General features: G+C 42.4%; 1 protein-coding gene across 2 annotated transcripts in view; it reads right to left on the minus strand.

Moving 5' to 3' along the window:
• The window catches only part of Gucy1a1 (guanylate cyclase 1 soluble subunit alpha 1), a 53,769-nt gene extending 37,024 nt beyond the window's left edge, over nucleotides 1-16,745 (minus strand). Inside the window, exon 1 of one of the 2 annotated variants that reach the window (XM_075950515.1) lies at nucleotides 16,499-16,745. The gene's annotated coding sequence lies outside the window, so the exon portion shown is untranslated. Of the gene's footprint in view, nucleotides 1-16,100 lie in introns of both variants that reach the window. The other variant, XM_075950516.1, reaches the window with a different exon arrangement.
• Between the last annotated feature and the right edge of the window lie 445 nt (nucleotides 16,746-17,190).

A 17,190-nucleotide genomic window follows, 5' to 3' on the forward strand; every position in this document is an offset into this window, starting at 1 on the left:
AATAGGGTGTGATAAGGGGTTCTTTATTTAAAGGGGAACTCACAGAGAACAACAAGGAACAGAAACAGGCACTAATATCTAGGTTTGAGAGTGGGGAGGGGGGAAAGGAAGAGGAAGAGAAAGAGGTATGCATGTACCTTTTGGTACCCAAAGCCACACCCAAGCTGGTCCAGCCTCTCAAAGGCCATTGGCTGAAGGAGGTTCCCCCATCACCCTGGGAACTTTTTGTGAGTACCTTGGCAAAATGCATCCAAGTGACATAGCCATGGCTAATTCACACTTTAATGCACTATTGGAAGTGAAAACTTTCCAGACATGATCAAGACCTGATTAATCAAGAGATGGGCTTGGCCACAGCGAGTATACCAAAAAGTGTCTGGAAAGAGCAGGGATAAACATGTCAATCACAGAGTGGGAGAGGTGCCAGTGAGGTCTCAAAGGCCTCAAGAGGATGCCCTTCCAGAGACTGCCTGGTGGCTCAACCACTGTCCAGCAGGTCCTGTGAACAACTGGAGCTTCTTGAACAGGCAGGTCAGCAGCACAGTTCTTTCTGATCCTTAAGGCAGAAAATGAACTTTGGTTGCCAATACTGGGACAGTGTAATACATTTCCCTAAGGTTCATGCCAGGACCAAGCTAGTAGCTGACAGAAAATGCTAGCACAAATCCAGTTCATTTTGAATATTTATGCAATGCTTAGTTCTGAAGGAATCATGACCAAAAGTGCGTTTGGCTTCTTAACATGTACTTAAGGTGTATATCTAGATACTAGTAAGGAATGTGTGGAGAAGAACTGAGCTTTTTCCCACTACACTCAAAACCACAGCCTTATTGTTTAAATATTTTCTGCTTCCTCATTGATTCAAAACAGGGAACTAAAAGAAATCTGTGTGTGTGTTCACAGTAACCCTCAACTTTCACTTTTCTTTCGGTATCTTTTACCTAAAGTCACTGAATATGCACGCTCTAGAGAAGAGAAGTTTTAACCCCAGTACATGTTAGAGAGCATTTGCTGTGGTCTCTTGTACTTGACAGACGACAGATGTCCCAGGGCTCTTCAGGGACAAAGGTGATGCAGGAATCCAGTTAGTCTGTGAGCACAAACTCGCACAGTTCACCCTGACCACTTTCCTCAGCTTAAACGCAGAAATGCTCCTCCTATGGACTCTCTAATTCTAGCTTAGGGCCTCACAAAGGCTGGGTAAGTGCTCCTCCACTGGCCTACACACATTTGGTCTCCACTTAATTCTGTTGAGTTCTATAGGCAGTCAATGACACCGTGAAACACCCGTTTTCTCCCCTATTTCATGGCACGTCATCCAGGGAACACAGTGTATGCTCCCTATGGCTCAAACCCTTTGAAAAGCTCCTTGAACAATTTCCTCTGTGACTAAACATGCAATGAATATAACTATCATTGGTACACATATTAACCTTCCACTATCTTCTCCAAACAATATACGGAAGAAAACACCAGCAATAAAAATTACAAAAACAAATAAAATTAAGCTAGATCAGAACCTAAAAATTACACTACCTCTGAGGAACAGGGTTGGACACAGGTTGTTATAAATTCATTTTTAATTCAGTCAAAATTCAGCGACTGTGGAAAAATGATTTCCTTTTATATTCCTGAAAGGCTAACAGAATAGTGCACCCTCACACTAACTTCCCTGAAGGGCCATCACAAAGGCAGAGTGGGCGAGAAATAGATTATGGACAATGTATAGAAGAAACATCACTTTCAGGCAGCGACCAACGGATTAAGTAAAAAGCCATCTAGGAACAGGCAGAATTTGAGTATCAGTATGAAGGTAACCAGGTTTAGACACAAACACACTGGCAAAGGACCACAGAAGAACCGCCCAGTGAAGGCAGGGATAAAGGAAGCTGTGGGAAAGAAGCAGGAAAGGATGGCTGCTGGAGATAATGGGAAATTAACTGTGCATGAGATGGCAGCTAAGGAGCTCCAAGGACCACGGTGGCTCTGGGGCTCCATCCAAAGAGATAACAAGGGCATTAATAGAAAGGGGTAACAGAAGGAACTCAGGAGATGCTAACGGCTGGGGAACTGTCTTTCTGTTTATGTGGCTTTTGGTTGTTAGGAGAGTATTTAAGGAGAAGTGCATTTGAATACAGAAGACTTTCCTTCAAGAGGAACACACTGGAGACTTTACCCTGTGGCCCTCCCCCAAAGGAAGCTAGAGAACGCAGAACTTTAACTCAAGGTCCAAATGTGACATACAGAGAAACAAAAACAGCTAAATTTAGGCTCTGGGACTTGGGGTGTTTAAGGATTAAAGAGAGACGTTATGAGTAAGTCATAGAAGTCGCAATAAGCAAAGCATGATGGGAACAAACACAAAAAGGGAGACATGTTCGAAAAGAGATGGGTGGGGCAAGAGAGCCAGGAGTTTGAGGGCATTGTTAGTGTTTCAGATTGGGAAGGAATGCACCAACTGAAACAATGAAGTTGAGTATTCATAGTGGGTGGACTGAAAGGAAGGAAGGAACCAAGATGAGCACACTGACACCGTAACTAAGGGCAGCCTGCTGTGAGTACTTCATTGACAAACACAAGTTCAAAAGAAAATATTTTCAGGATAGTAATTCTCTTTTATTTGTCCACAGTCATCATAAATAAAAACAATTACTATACCGTAACCTTCAACAATATATGTACAGCCATTAATTCTGACCAAGTTGAAGAAAGTCACAAGATACTCTCAGCTCCAGCTCTACCAATGAAAACTAACCATTCTTCACCATTATCAACAGAAACGTGACTTCTTGTGCAAAGGTAGGATGACTCCCCTCACCGCGTCTACCCATCAACACTCCATTGCGCTCCACTAAGAAGAAACTTGACAGAGAAAGGATGTCTGGATTTTATGTGCACGGAGAATTGTCTGTGTGTAAATTCAGAAGTGATCCATGAAGCAAACATGAACCAAGAAGAAAATGTGGAGGGAGTTCAGGTCACAAGAGTAACATAGAAAAGTCCATTGTAACTTTAATCGTAAGAGTAAACAATTGGGAAACGGCTTGAAATATCAAAGGTTTTTACAATGCAGAATAACTAAAGCATCTGTATGCTGCTGCTAACCAAATAGTACCGTTACACTAGCTTGACATTTTTATAAAATTTTAAGTACTCCCTACAACATGATGTATCTTTTCCAATTTTACATATTTATTCAAGAGAAATATAAACACATGTTCAAATATAGATTAGTGTGTAAATGTTCATACCAGCTTTACTCGTATTCATGGATAAGCCCTCTCTCCGTCCCTTCAGTTTTATTTGTAAGAACCAAAAATTGAAAGCACTTCTAATGTCATCACTGTATAAATAAAATATTGTGCAGCCAGCCACCCATGAATGGGGATATTACTCAGAGGATGTGCACTTGACCAGACAGACAGATTTCAGAATCATCATTGTGAGTGAGTGAGACCACACACAAGAGGACAAACTGTGAAGTTATTTTTATATAAAACATGGGAACTAAAACAAATCTCCAAAAACACACAGCAGAATTCCAGCTGCCTGGAGACGAAGGAGATGGGAGGGATGGAAGGAGACAGGACCCAAGGACGTTTTCAAGGAGCTCAAAGGGTCTGTTATCTTGATTTCAGCCATTGCTTTCCAGGTATACCTGGCTACACGTGCAGTTCATTGTATATTATTTTTGCATGACCGAGCTGCTTACAACAATAACAACTCCCAGGACTTAAGAAACCTGTGTTCCCTGATCACAGGGAAGAAGGCTACTTCCTTCGCCCTAGCCCCTCACAGCAACCTCCTGCCCTCTGCCCCCGTCCCCATGAAGGTAGCAGAAAAGAGCCAGCATGTGAGTGAGCTCTGTAGACTACAGCTTCTCGTGCCAGATACTTGCAACTGCCTGGCCAACACTTATTTTGCTGATGATACTTTGGTCCTAGCCTTCTGTAGCTACAGGGCAGCTTTCCAGAGGCTATGACTTGTGAGAATGATATTATTCTAACAGAATTTATGGCTGGGCTAAATTTTCTAAAATAGATCTAGTATCTGCATTATAAGCTGGTACAATTCATCCTCAGAGGAGGTACACAGGACCAAATAGACAGATTTCATAATCACTATTGTGAGTGAGTGAGATCATGCACATGAGAGAACAAACTGTTAAAACATTTCTAATCTTCTCAACTATGTTTTTATATTCTTTAATCTCTTAATACTCTAATGAATGCTTACTAATATCCATGAATTAACATGTACATTTTGAAACCCCACATTTCTCTTATACTTACAGGAGGCAACTGCACATTATGGTTTGGTGGAATAATCAGATCATTATAACATGTCTAAACTTAAGTTTTTTTTAAAAAATATTACCTTCATATTTACTTATATCTTAAGGAAATCTATTTGTGTATTCCTTATAATGAAGGTTGCGCATTTGACTCAGAAGGAAGAGATAAAAATGCCCTCAGTCCACAGCTGTAGGACCTCCATCTGCCGTGACTGATGGATTTATAACACTTAAGATTCCTCATGAGACAGCACTGACATAATTCATGCAGCTCTCTGGTCCTGAGTAACGAGCTGGGCTTGCCATGTGTAATGTCTGCAGCTCCGAGTATATCTGTGGTTTCTAGTAGACCAGCATGCTACATGACAGTGATGTGTGACATTATGCAAATGGGATGGCTCAGAAAAGATGACAGAGCTTAGGTTAATGAGATCTTCAAGGCCCACGCTGCACAATATCTTTTAGAAAATTGTCACATCTTAATTGCAGTGTCAGACCAGAAATAACCACAACGTATGATACTACACACTAAAATACTCTCCAGATACATCTGTGTAATGCTCGTTTGTCACGTATTGCCAAAAACCTTCATTTGTTCAATGATAAAATATATACATCTTATTTCAAAGCATCCTATAGCATGATTGTGGATTCTTTTACCAAGTCAATAGTTACTGCTTAGAAATGGTATGCTCTAAGTTTATATGTCACTAATCTTGTGGGTGACACTACCAAGTCTGTTAAGTGCCACAGTAACTCATTGTCTGTGACAGAATGATCTTCACACGTGGTGATTCTTTCCCTTTTAAAGCCAACATTCCCTCAATGCTCTAGACTCCATCATGTCCTCCTTTCTTCAGGACCTTTCCTTGCTAACCTCTACACCTATCCTTCTCTTAGAATCTCCCATCAATTCATCCGCTCATACATTCTTCCATTATTATCCACCTGTTCATTCATTCACAGATCCCCAACAATACATCTCTGCTACAGTTACATTCTCGAGGCTGTAGTTTTAGAGATTTAGAGCAGAACCCGTCCATACCCTTAAAGCAAAGATTGTATGTGGAGACCAGAGTCACATGAGTTCATTTCAAGGTGAACTAATGTGTTGTGACGGGTTGGGATGGTGGCTTCAGAAGCTTGGGCATTCTCTTTCTGAAAACATACACAAGCAGAGCTTTGTAAGACAAACACGAAACAGTGGGGCAGAGAACTCAAGAAAGGATTTTCCAAGATAAAACGTAAGTGTGCCAAATACAAAGATGCAGGAAGAAAGAAGAATGTGATAATAATTTGCAGCGGAGGTGATTGGTCGATTGCCCTGAAGGAAGGGGAAGAAAAGGCAAAGTTGCAGCGGCAGGAGTGTGACCGAGCGACGTGTTGCCAGCCTGAACTCTTAAACAGGTGGACTTGAATGCCCTTTAAAAATGGTTCTACGTGCACAGCACAACATAAAGTATACCGAGATTTGTGTTCGCTGAACCAAACATCATTTATCAAAGAGGATTAATGCAACCATAGCCACATAAAAATGTACTGTGGAACACTGGACTCGCAACCAACAGTTAGTAATCTCTGCTATGAAATGAATCACCACTGGTCATACAACAGAAACAGTAAAGCTGGTTTAATCTGGCTTGATTTAGATAATCAAAGCTTCAAACTGCTGGTGAAGAAAAATGTCCCAACCATCGGTACTAATGAAGACAACTGATAAGCTACCCCAAGGTGAATCTACTTTCTTCTAACCCCTTTCTACCATGTGTGCACCATGTTGCTGCCCAGCACACCCATGTGGCCCTGCCTTTCTTACCCAAGCCACACGTGCAGTGGCTTCTTTCTTTCCTTAACTTTCTATTAACTTTAACAGTCTTTGCCCAGATGCCATGCTCTTGGGTGAAGGCAGTCGACATTCTAATAAAAGGCACTTTTGATCTTAGGCAAGCAATGTTATACTGGATAAAAGCTTTTCTGTGGAAGCCTAGAGGTCAAAAGAAAAAGATTACGTCAATCCTAAGAAACTTAAGGCTTAGGGCAGGACCAGGGGGACAGAAACATGGGTAAAGGTTAAACCGGGACTACCACCCCCCCCATATGTATGGCCTTGCTCTTGGCTATGCCAACAAATGAGCTGAAGGTGGTAAGAAGTGTAAGTCAAAATGGGCTCATAGCTATGGCAGAGTAGGAAAGAGGGGGAATGAAGATGCTGGAACTTCAGTTAGAACAATTTGCTTTTTAAGTAAGTGACAAACTTTATCAGTTAATACCACCAGTCCCTTCCAAACACTGCAGAATGTCTAGCATAAGGCAACACTGAGGACATAAGAATTACTCTGAAGCCATACAACAGAAAAAGACTTAGAAATTGATGTTGGGACACATTAAATTATTACTTAGGGTACAACTGGAAGAGGAGGAGTGTCAACCATATTTAGTGACTGGCTTTCAAACATTTGAAGATGTGGAATTTTACCTCAATTTTCACCCAAACTCTCATCCTATGCTAATCACAATTATAAACATGTACAGCCACTCCAGTGTAAATATACCTGGTTTTAAGCCAGCTAAAGGGGAATGTCCTGGCTCTTAGGAAGCCAAGACATGAGAATGGTGAATTCGAGCCAGAACAGAGTGAACTGGAGGCTAGCCTGGGCAACTTAGTGATGTACTGTCTCAAACAAAACAGTACAAAAAGAACATCATGGAGGAAGATTAAATCTCAGCATCTCCGGTGTTAATCTTTTTATTGAGCCTATCCAAACCTCCTTTCATGTCACATATGCAACCTTCTAAATAATTTGTTCATGCTGACACTGTCATGAAGTTTATAATAACAACTGCACAGTTTAACACATCACCTCTGCGAATGCAATATTGAAAACACTTCTCTAGTGCTTTGCTAACTCAGTGCTACAATCCCCTTTTGATTGATTTGATTTTTCTGAGAGATGCCTCAGATTCTAGAAAGCACAAATAGTATCAAACCAAATTTATTCATGCTATGTGTACATACATATCTATGATACCCTTGAATTTCTAAATTAAACACAAGAGATAGGAAACAATATATTAATATCTGTAATAATGCATTGTCATAAAAGTTATAGAAAACTTAGGAATTATTTATTTCTGGAATGGTGTATCTAATATTTTCAGACCACTGTTAGCTGCAGATAAATGAGAGCATAAGAATCAAAACCATAGATAGAAAGATTGTTGTAACATATATGAATCACGTTTGTTCAATTGCTTATAAGAAAGCATATCTGAATTTGCAGGGTGATGATTGACAACTGAGACTCTGCAGCTGACAATGTGTGTGTATGTGTGTGAGTGCGAGCGTGAGTGAGTGCAAGCCTGTGTGTATGAGTTTGTGTGTATGAATGTGTGTGTATGAGTATGTGTGTGTATGCGTGTGTGAGTGTGTGGGAATGTACATGAGTGTGTGAATATGTGTGTGTTGGTGTGAGTGTGAGTATGAGTTTATGTGTGTATGAATGTGTATGAATGTGTGTGTGTGTGAGTGTGCATGAGTGTATGAATGTTTTTTTTTAATATTATGAAGACACATAAAATCATGCAATGCTTGAATGCTTGTATCCCCACCATAAGTCATAACTTAGTCCCAGTGTGATGGTATGTTGACTTGGAGATCTTTGGAATCCTTCATGAACAGAAGCCTCCCGTCTATGATCATCTCTTACAATACTGTAAAGTGTGCTAGAACACAGTTTAATAATATCAGACAATTTCCTGGTTAAGTGCTCAAATACATTTTGAACTCTAGATGACTAGAATTGATTTATGAATATCTACTTAAAACTAGTGTATATACCTTATAGCCATCCCCCAACTTGAAAACGCATCAACACAGCTCCACACTACCTAATGAAGCAAAGACTCTACCTAACATCCTGGCCTTATGATCTTATCTCTTCTTATCTTGAATGCCTTGCACAAAAGTACAAGGCCACACCATGACACACCCTTTCTAGGGATTTATGAGAGGTCAGCTTTTCTCCTGGGTGGTCATGAACAGAATGGGTATTTAGACTAACATCCCCCAACCCAAAAAACATACGAACGGGGGAAAGAGGACTCCAAATACAGTTATAATACAGTATGAGAATGTAGAGGGAATGCGCAGGGTGTTGTACAAATGGGTATCAAGACACTCAGTTCAGAATTGGAAGAACAGGACAGCTGATCTACAGTTTAAAGAATAAGTCAGTGTGGGTCTCCCAACATAGGAACAAGAAGTAGAGTAAATTAAACACCAGGGCAGTCATTGCCATGGAAGAGACCACACCTGGAAGTGGCTAATCTAAAGACTGAGGCACGACCTGGGGCTAGGCCAGTCAGAGTAAGACCTTGTTTCAAAACCAAAACCAAAACCAGAACTGTGACTTGCAACATGCCCATGCTCTGCCCCCTCCCCAGTACCTGCCTGCCCCTTCATAACTTGCAGGACAACCTTGTAAAAGGATCAAGTCAATGAGGACCTGAAACAGAAAGAAGGGTTCTGGGACTGTGTTAAGGCTCCTTCCAGTTCATCATTCTGCAGTTACTTGGATAAAATGTGCCTCTTCCTTTGTCCCCTGCTGGCACCTGTTTCCACTACTCTGATACATAAACCATGTGTGTCCTGTGGAACCCAATACACTAGCCTCATCTTGGGCTGCTTCTGGAAATAGTTCCTCAGGTTTTCCACTGCAGGACCGCCTGCCTTCTCAGTTCTTTAGAACCTATTAAAACTGCCACACGCATATCAAGCTGCTCGTTAAGAACTGACATGTATAATTTGGAGACTATTTCTTGCTTTTGCTAGCTGCCATGTGCAGACATTAAATTCCATTTAATCAAAGGCTGTGTCATCAACTTGGTTGTGTCTCCTCGGTGACAAGCATAATCTGTAATAAACTTTATTGAGAGAAGAACAAAAGAGCGGCTGGTCCTCCAAGAAGGGCACCATAAATTACAAAGCATGAAATGAAACCGGAGTCTTTAAAACCTACCATCACAAAAAATGTCTTTTGATTTCTGTTACTGATGGGAATAGATAAAGCAGCAAAGATGGCATTTTTATTGGATGTGGGAAAAGCGTTCTGCCTTTAAGAAGACAGAGAAGGGTATGTGGTACTATATCCTCAGACAGTCTGCGTGACTCTAGACTCAGAGCCACTGCTGTCCCCTCGCCCCCATCAGTAATATTGAGACAAAAAGTAGAATAAAAAATACATAGTCCAGGATATGCAATGCTATAAAACCTTCTAAATGAGTTCAAGACTGGTCAAAAGGAGAAATCACACTGAAGAGTACCCAAAGGATTTGTGGGTAAGATGATGGAATTGCCCACACAGATTTTTTTCAAAATACAATGATGCTGAGCTTCTGTGGTGCAGCTGTGACCACAGCGCTCGGGAGGCTGAGGCAAGGGTATCATGAGCTCTAGGTCACCTTGGGCTATGTGGGAAGATCATGTATCAATATAGAAAGTGAAAGGAAGGGGGGGGGCGGGAGAAGAGAAGGGGAAAGAAACTGAAGGAAACAAATGAGAAGCACTGTGTTAGAGAACAAGAAATACAGCCATGGGCTCAGTTTGCAAAATAAAGTGCATCCCACTGACCCGCACCAAAAAAACAAACTTGACAGTAATATCAGGCACAGATCCAAGAGGATTCTTTAAAACGTGCTACTTAAGTATTGAACATGTGATGTGTTGTTAACAGGTCATTGTCAATAAGCCCAGCATGACTGCTTTTGGGTTTTGATAATTATTTAATGTCAGTTCTACAGAAAGTGGAAAAAGATTCCGTCAGGGGTCTGACCAGGTCTGTCTGCCCCAGTAAACTCTTGGATCAAACAAAGAATGTAAACTCCAAGAAAAGAAAGCTGTGAGCCTTCATAACCTGCAGGACAGCCTTGTAAGAGGATCAACTCAATGATGACCATATTGATAAAATCTGTTAACGCCTCTATGGTGAAAAATGTTTGATCTGTATTATCAAATTGGAATCCAAAGAGATTCTGACCTTCTGTAACAATAACGCGAAAACAAAGATTAAATGTAACTGTAGTAAGTATATTTTGTAACTCCTAAATTCCAGGCAGGTGTGCTAACACCCAGCTCTAACACAAGCTCTGAGTATTCAGAAGCAGGAAATTGAAAGCTCAAGGACAACTGGGAATACATAGTAAAGCCAAATCAGGCAGCCAAAAGCAAAATTAGGGGAAAGTAATGTATTTGTAGAAGAATATGCAAAAGATATGTGGCATTCAACACTGTAGGAAGAATATAAAATAAAGCACAGAAAGAACAAAGGAAAGAAAAGAGGAGGGAAGAAAGGAAAGGAAAGAGAAAGGGAAAGAGAGAGAAAGAAAGAGAGAGACTTAAATGCACCATCCAGTGGAAATGAACCAGTACATCTGAGAGCATCATGACAGTCTTCACATATGTATGCTCAGCTATGAGATCTACATTTTATGAAAAATGTAGCTTATTCAAAAGAGAAAATTCTCAGTAGCAAAGTCTTTCGTCTTCTACCACTATGAACGAATAAAAACCACCGATCATCTTAGAAATTACAAGAGCTGTTACACGTAAAAAAAAAAAAAACAAACCTCAAATTTAAACAAAACATTCAAAACAAAATAGTGTGTCATTTGATACAACATAGGGAGGGGCTTTTATGTTCAAAATTGGTCTCCTAAAGAAAGACCAACTCAAAGTAGCCTTACAAAAAATGTCTCAATCCTTCTAACTGAAATTAGCCAATATAATCACTTGCTAAGAATAAAGACTCAGGGTAGGCTGAATAGACAAAGAAAACTGATAAAAGTCTAGAACATTTGCTGCAGATACAGAATTATTGTTACAGAATAAATCAAGAAGAAAAGATAGCTTCAAAACCCTGTCAACATTAAAAAAATGATGCCTATTAAGTGTCCATTGTTCTGAAGGTAGAGCAGGTCAGTAGGTGGTCACGCCAGAGAGGCAATGGAGTTAGTCTTCCAGTTGAATCCATCCCAAGGAAGGCTTTAAGACAGATGTTCCAAGGAAGCTGACAGAGTCTGCTGGGTCTTTGGGAAAAGATTTGGGAGTTGAGCAGATTTGAAATTCGAGTCTAAAATGGGTTGGTTAAAAATAGAAAACTGTTAGAAAAGGAGAAACAAAATGGAGAGAAAGATATTAAGTAGTTAATAAGTTAGTAAAGTATTTATTTGGAAGGACAGGAGAATTTTCTCAAAAAAGACCATGGGTCTCCTAGTTTTTTAGTTGAGGCTCAAAGTGACGAGAACCATAGGAGACTATGTAATTGATGGTTCTTTAGAGAGTCGAGCAGGTTAAGGTCAAAGCTGAAAATAGAGCAAGCACATTAATAGATGTTGAGGGAAGGCCTGACCACACAGGAAGCCTGGAAGGCGGTTCACCAAGCTGCTGTTGGTCTGGACTGGAGGGGGGTGAGGGATGCTCAAAGGTCAGTGGGTGCTGACAATGGAGATGAGTACCAAGTGTAACGGATGGAAGTGCAATTGGTGACAGAGATGCCACATCAGGATGAAAAGCCTATATAAACACGCAGAAGGACATCAGCGTGGCCATGCTCATAACAATCCACAGGTGTGCTCCCAAAACACGCACTGTGCTTTGCATGGTGTTCATGAATAACATCACCCATAACATCGGACACAAAATGCCTTAACTCAGTACCAGCAAGGAGTAACTCACTAGATACCTACTGTGTGGCCTGCACGGCTTTGTGAATCCTGTGGCAGAGAAGTGAGACTGGCCAGAGACGCAGACATGGCAACAGATACCTTCCATGTCGTGTGGCAAGGTGGAAAGGTGGCCATAGGGATACTGTGGAAGTTTATCTAGCTTCCTTTCAGCCACCATCTCCCACTTGACTTCTTGCTGATCCTTACTACGTGGGGAGTAGCTGGTATGCGAGTTAGATCGGCTTCCATTGTACAGAAAGAAAGGCTTGCTTTAATAAAAGATTAATACTACCTGGGAAGCATGCTGGGAAAGGAACTTTAGTAACCACAGGCACCAACAGCCACACTTCTGTGGCAAAAAATAAAATCATGCCACAGAGCCTCTGCAGTTGTTATAAGCATTATTCTCTCATGGTACACTGAAGGTGCCCGTGGCCCCAATCTCCTCTCACCTGTCCTCCGAAACAATTTTTTTTCTGTAAGCTCTCTGGACTAGAGGAAGTGGACACCGACTGGCCTAGATATATGAAATAGATAAAGTATTTCGGAATGATTCTGAAGGAAGTAGAAGAACAAGAAAGCTCATGAGGCAGTTCAGTAGGTCAGGGTTCTTAAATGAACAACTGAGGGGCGGAGTTTAACCCCCAAGACACGCACATTCGAAGGTAAGCATGCGCGGAAAGCTGTCCTCTGTCCTCCACATGTATGCTGTGGTCTATGCATACACACACACACACACACATGCACAGACACACACCCACAGAATGAGTGAGTGTAAAGAAAATGAGTCATCAGGAACAAGATGGACAAGAAAGTACCCAGCTTCCAGGAAGTCGACTCCTTCAAAGACACTGAACCACTAACGCATTCGAGATTGCTGGAAGCTCTTGTGCCAGGGTAAGATGATGACAGCTAAGGAAACTGCTCCCCAGAGAAGCGATCTAGATGGACTGGGAAGGACAACCACTGTCATTATGGATGCTTGGGAAAGAGACAGTTCCTTCTGCAAATGTGCGGAGACGTGATCAATGGGATGTCTAAGGAAAGTCTCTTGGGTAAATAGTTTTAATCAAGTAGCATAAAAATAGTTCCTTAAAAGTTGAATATCCTCTCAAAGCAAACAAGGAAAGTCAAAGACTTCCTTGTGAATCTGACGTCGAAAGTAATTCCAACACGCTACATCCTACCATCCTCCACCAGCACCAATAACAGATTTTAGCTTGTTTGTCTAAATAGTACTGCTTTTCAGTTCCTCTCACTTAAATAGACCCGCTCTTAAAGCTAATTTGGTGTTTATTTTTTTAAAGATTCACTAGAGACTTGAGAAACTTATCAAGCTTCTTAAAATAACTTCTAAACAAAATCACTCTTCTCCCTTCTCCCATATACACACTAGTGCCAGTACGTAAGAGGACTGGTGTTTCTTCCACTGTTTCTGACACAATCCAATGTTACGTGATTTTAATTGCTCAGTAGAATAGTTGTTTTTTAAAGTCTGAAGATCTCTCTGACAAATCATTGACAATTTAATGCTCTAGGTAATCTACTGATACATTACTCATAACAGCACAATTTTAGTGTCGCTACTTAAGCTTGCAATGACGTCAACAAGCTAAGACAACTTTCCAGAATGTCTTGAGACAAGGTTATCTAATAAGCCATAGTTATGAGACACCAGCACTAAATATTATGAATTCTTTCCTACTGTTGGATATAAATCATAACTTCACATTTCCTCCCTCGTTCTCGAGTGGCAGAAGATAATCATATATTATGCCTGAACATGCATAATGTGGTCTCTCTGGGGCTGTTTACACGCCATGGGACACCATATGAAGCAGAATTACTTTGTATTTCAGGTTGACTTCGACAAGAGAATTGTGTCTTATTTTCTGTAATAACTGAAGAGATTTAACAGTGCAAGCAGAAACAAAAGGCACCATCTATGCATCGCAAACTCTATTGAATAACTTCCATAGGAATCACTTTACTTCTTTTATTTTATTTAGTATACAAAGTAGGGGATATCATTGTGACATTTTCAAGTATATGCATGATTATACTCTATGTTGTTTGGGTTTGCTCCCCTGCCTTCCCCACCTTGTTTGCTTCTCTTTCCCCAAGATAGTTTCTCCTTGTTTTCATATTTTATATATACCTAGTTGCCCTTATTTGTCCCCATCCCTCCTGACTTTGGCTCACTTCCCTCCTTCTCATAGTTCTTCCATATATAACGTTTTATATATAAAAACATATATATATATATATATGACTCTAGATTTTATATATGAGAAAAATGCCTTTTGTCTGTTTTGTTTCTCTGTGAATGGTGTCCAGTTCCATCCATTTTCCTGCAAATGTCAAAATCTGATTCCTCTGTAAAGAGGAATAAATGTGTATATATCCATCATGGGTATGTCCACATTGTCTTTATGCATTCATTGGCTGCTGGGCACTAGGCTGGGTCCATATCTTGGCTATTGTACCAAATATCTCTGTTGTGTGCTGACACAAAATCTTACCTGTATCTACCCGAGTTTACATAGCTCAATCAAGCAGTTATTTCTATTTTTAAATATTTTGAGGAACCTCCACCCTAATTTCCATCGCAGTCTCCCCCATTTGCATCTCCCTCCAGGTAGCGTATACAGATTCTTCTCCCTCTGACACCTCGCGAGCACTTGGACTATTTAACTATTGCAGTGCTATTCCTGACATCTTCTGCTAGTCTGTGTCTGCACACAATTCATACAGACGCTAGGATTTGAACCAGAAAATGTTCAGCTTAACTCTGGTCACCATTTTCCTAATGGGTCGCAAATTTCTCTGTACAACAAAGTTCATTCTATTTCCCTAAAAATGCAACAGCTCGAACACTTGCTTATAATTTCTGAGAGTACCAAGACCCCTACATAGCTGAACAAAAGCAACGTCCTGTAGCTCCAGATGACACTTTCATGTCGTCATCCTTGGCCTCGCTTGACCACCAGTGCCCTGCACAATAGAGTACCTGACGCGAACCTTCCTGAAGAAAAACAACATCGCCCGTTTAGGAAAAACAACAGATTGCGCATACATTGTGAGGAACCGAGAGACATAATTGCTTATCTTTAAGAACCTCAACTCAATGTGTATGCAACACCAAGGTGAACACCAAGCCCAGAGTTAGTCTGAATACAGACAAGAAACATTGTTGGGGGCTGATCCTAAGAAACCACTACGAAAACTGTAATGAAGGTAATTTATATTCTTTTAAACCCAGCAAGGTTTCAACTTGTTGGAAGCCAAGATGCAACCAACTACTCCAGGGAGTGGGCTGAACAACCAACCCTCTGGCTAACATCAGAAGACATAAACTGTTTATCACATTCAGAACGAAGGGACAACGCTGTGAACCCCAGAAAGCAAAAGAAAGGTTCAGGAAACTTGTACCCTAGAACCACGTGACCACAGTGCAAGGCAGTCCTTCACACCAAAGTCGCTTAGGGGCAGCTCTGAGAAGCCAGGACAGGCTGTCCACTCAGCTAGGCCCTGGAGACTGTTGTGACGCCCGGCCGGGACACTGCCTTCCCTTCCAGCCTGTCACAGTCATAACAAGAGAAAGGCGGGCTAGTGAGCAGTCAGGCTCGCTCACTCTGCATGCAAGGCACACTTTGCTACGGGGCCCCAGCAGCGGCTGGAAGTTTGCAGTTTGCATTCTCTGAGGTTTTGAGCTGCTTGTCCACCCTGGGGGAGGAAAGCCCAGATGAGGCCACAAGCTGGAGGCTATAGGTCCCGTTGCTACTGGGTGAGGGAAGCCACACAGTTTCTCAGAGCTGGAGGCCGGGCGTGGAAGACAGCCGCCCACGCTTGACACATCCCCACTGAGGGCCCACAGCGCCAGCCAGAGCTGCTCCCGTGGACACTCCCAATCACGCCCGGGAGTCCCTTCCCTGCTTCTCCCCAGCGTGGGAACCGTGATCTTGCTTCCCAGGGCTGGGCAGGATCCCGGGAGGGCGTGGGAAAGGACTGGGCCAGGGCTCGGCAGAGGGCCGCGTGCCCGGTGAGCCCCCGCCGGGCAAGCGAGGGCGCCTCGAGCACTTACTCAGTGGCTTCCAGGTTCGCGACCACCCGCAGCTGCCGAGCACACCCAGCACAGCACAACCGCACAGGATCCAAGACAGAGGGCGGCAGCGCCAGCGGTGGACAGAGAGGTGACGCTGGAGTCGCACCTGTCTGTCCCCGCACGGGATCTCCGGGGACTCTCACCGCCACGCCGAACACACCCGGCGCATTCTGTCAATCGGCTCCATGGGCGCGGCGGGACCCACGGAACACCCCCAGCGCCCGGTGCCTCCGTTACTCGAAACAGTTACTCCTCGCCTTTGTTTCTTCCCGTCATGACCCAAAGGGCTCTCCCGTATCTTTCACGTCTCAGTGACATGCCTCTTCCCTTTCTCCAGCCCCCAAACATTAGAAAAGCAAGTCCGCGCGCAAACCCACCATGGTGCGGTCACGTGAGGTCAGGACCACCGGGACACCGCGCCGCAGGTGTCCTAGCTCGGCTGACTCCCCAGGCTATGCACTGCTGTGCTCTTAGTCTTGGGATCCGACTGGCAGACACTGGAGGAAGACTGCCTGGAAGGCTGCGGTGTGAGAAACCCTCTGCTCGGAGTCCCTCCCACTCCTCCCAGGCTCAGCTGGAGAACTGAGTCCTGCTCCCCGCCCAATCACCATCCTCCAAACCACTAAAGCCACACACACACACACACACACACACACACACACACACACACACACACACACACACACACACACCAGGGAAGGCTACAAGGAAAAGCAAACAAAGGAGAGACTCTAGGAAAAGTTGGCCCATTAAAAACAAAACGAAAACATCATCTCTAGTACAGGCTGGTTGGTACAGAGCAACTGTAGTTTCCTAATCTAAACTTAACTCTTTTGTGGGGAAGTTTCTTTCTCTTTGGTTGGCTTTGGTGGCCTGGTTCTTAGGTCTGAGGCCAATCTCCTCCTTGCAAAGATAATTTTGTGGTCACAGAAATGTAATTTCTTTTGAGTAAGGTCTTGCCTCAATTTGGTTTTACTACACAATTCTATTTGCACACGAATGTGAGCATAGCTGTTCTTGTATTTTTTAAAATCATCACACGCACACACAAACACAATCAAATTACTTC

This window comes from Microtus pennsylvanicus, chromosome 16, assembly GCF_037038515.1.
Source record: "Microtus pennsylvanicus isolate mMicPen1 chromosome 16, mMicPen1.hap1, whole genome shotgun sequence".
In the NCBI taxonomy this organism is placed as follows: domain Eukaryota; kingdom Metazoa; phylum Chordata; class Mammalia; order Rodentia; family Cricetidae; genus Microtus; species Microtus pennsylvanicus.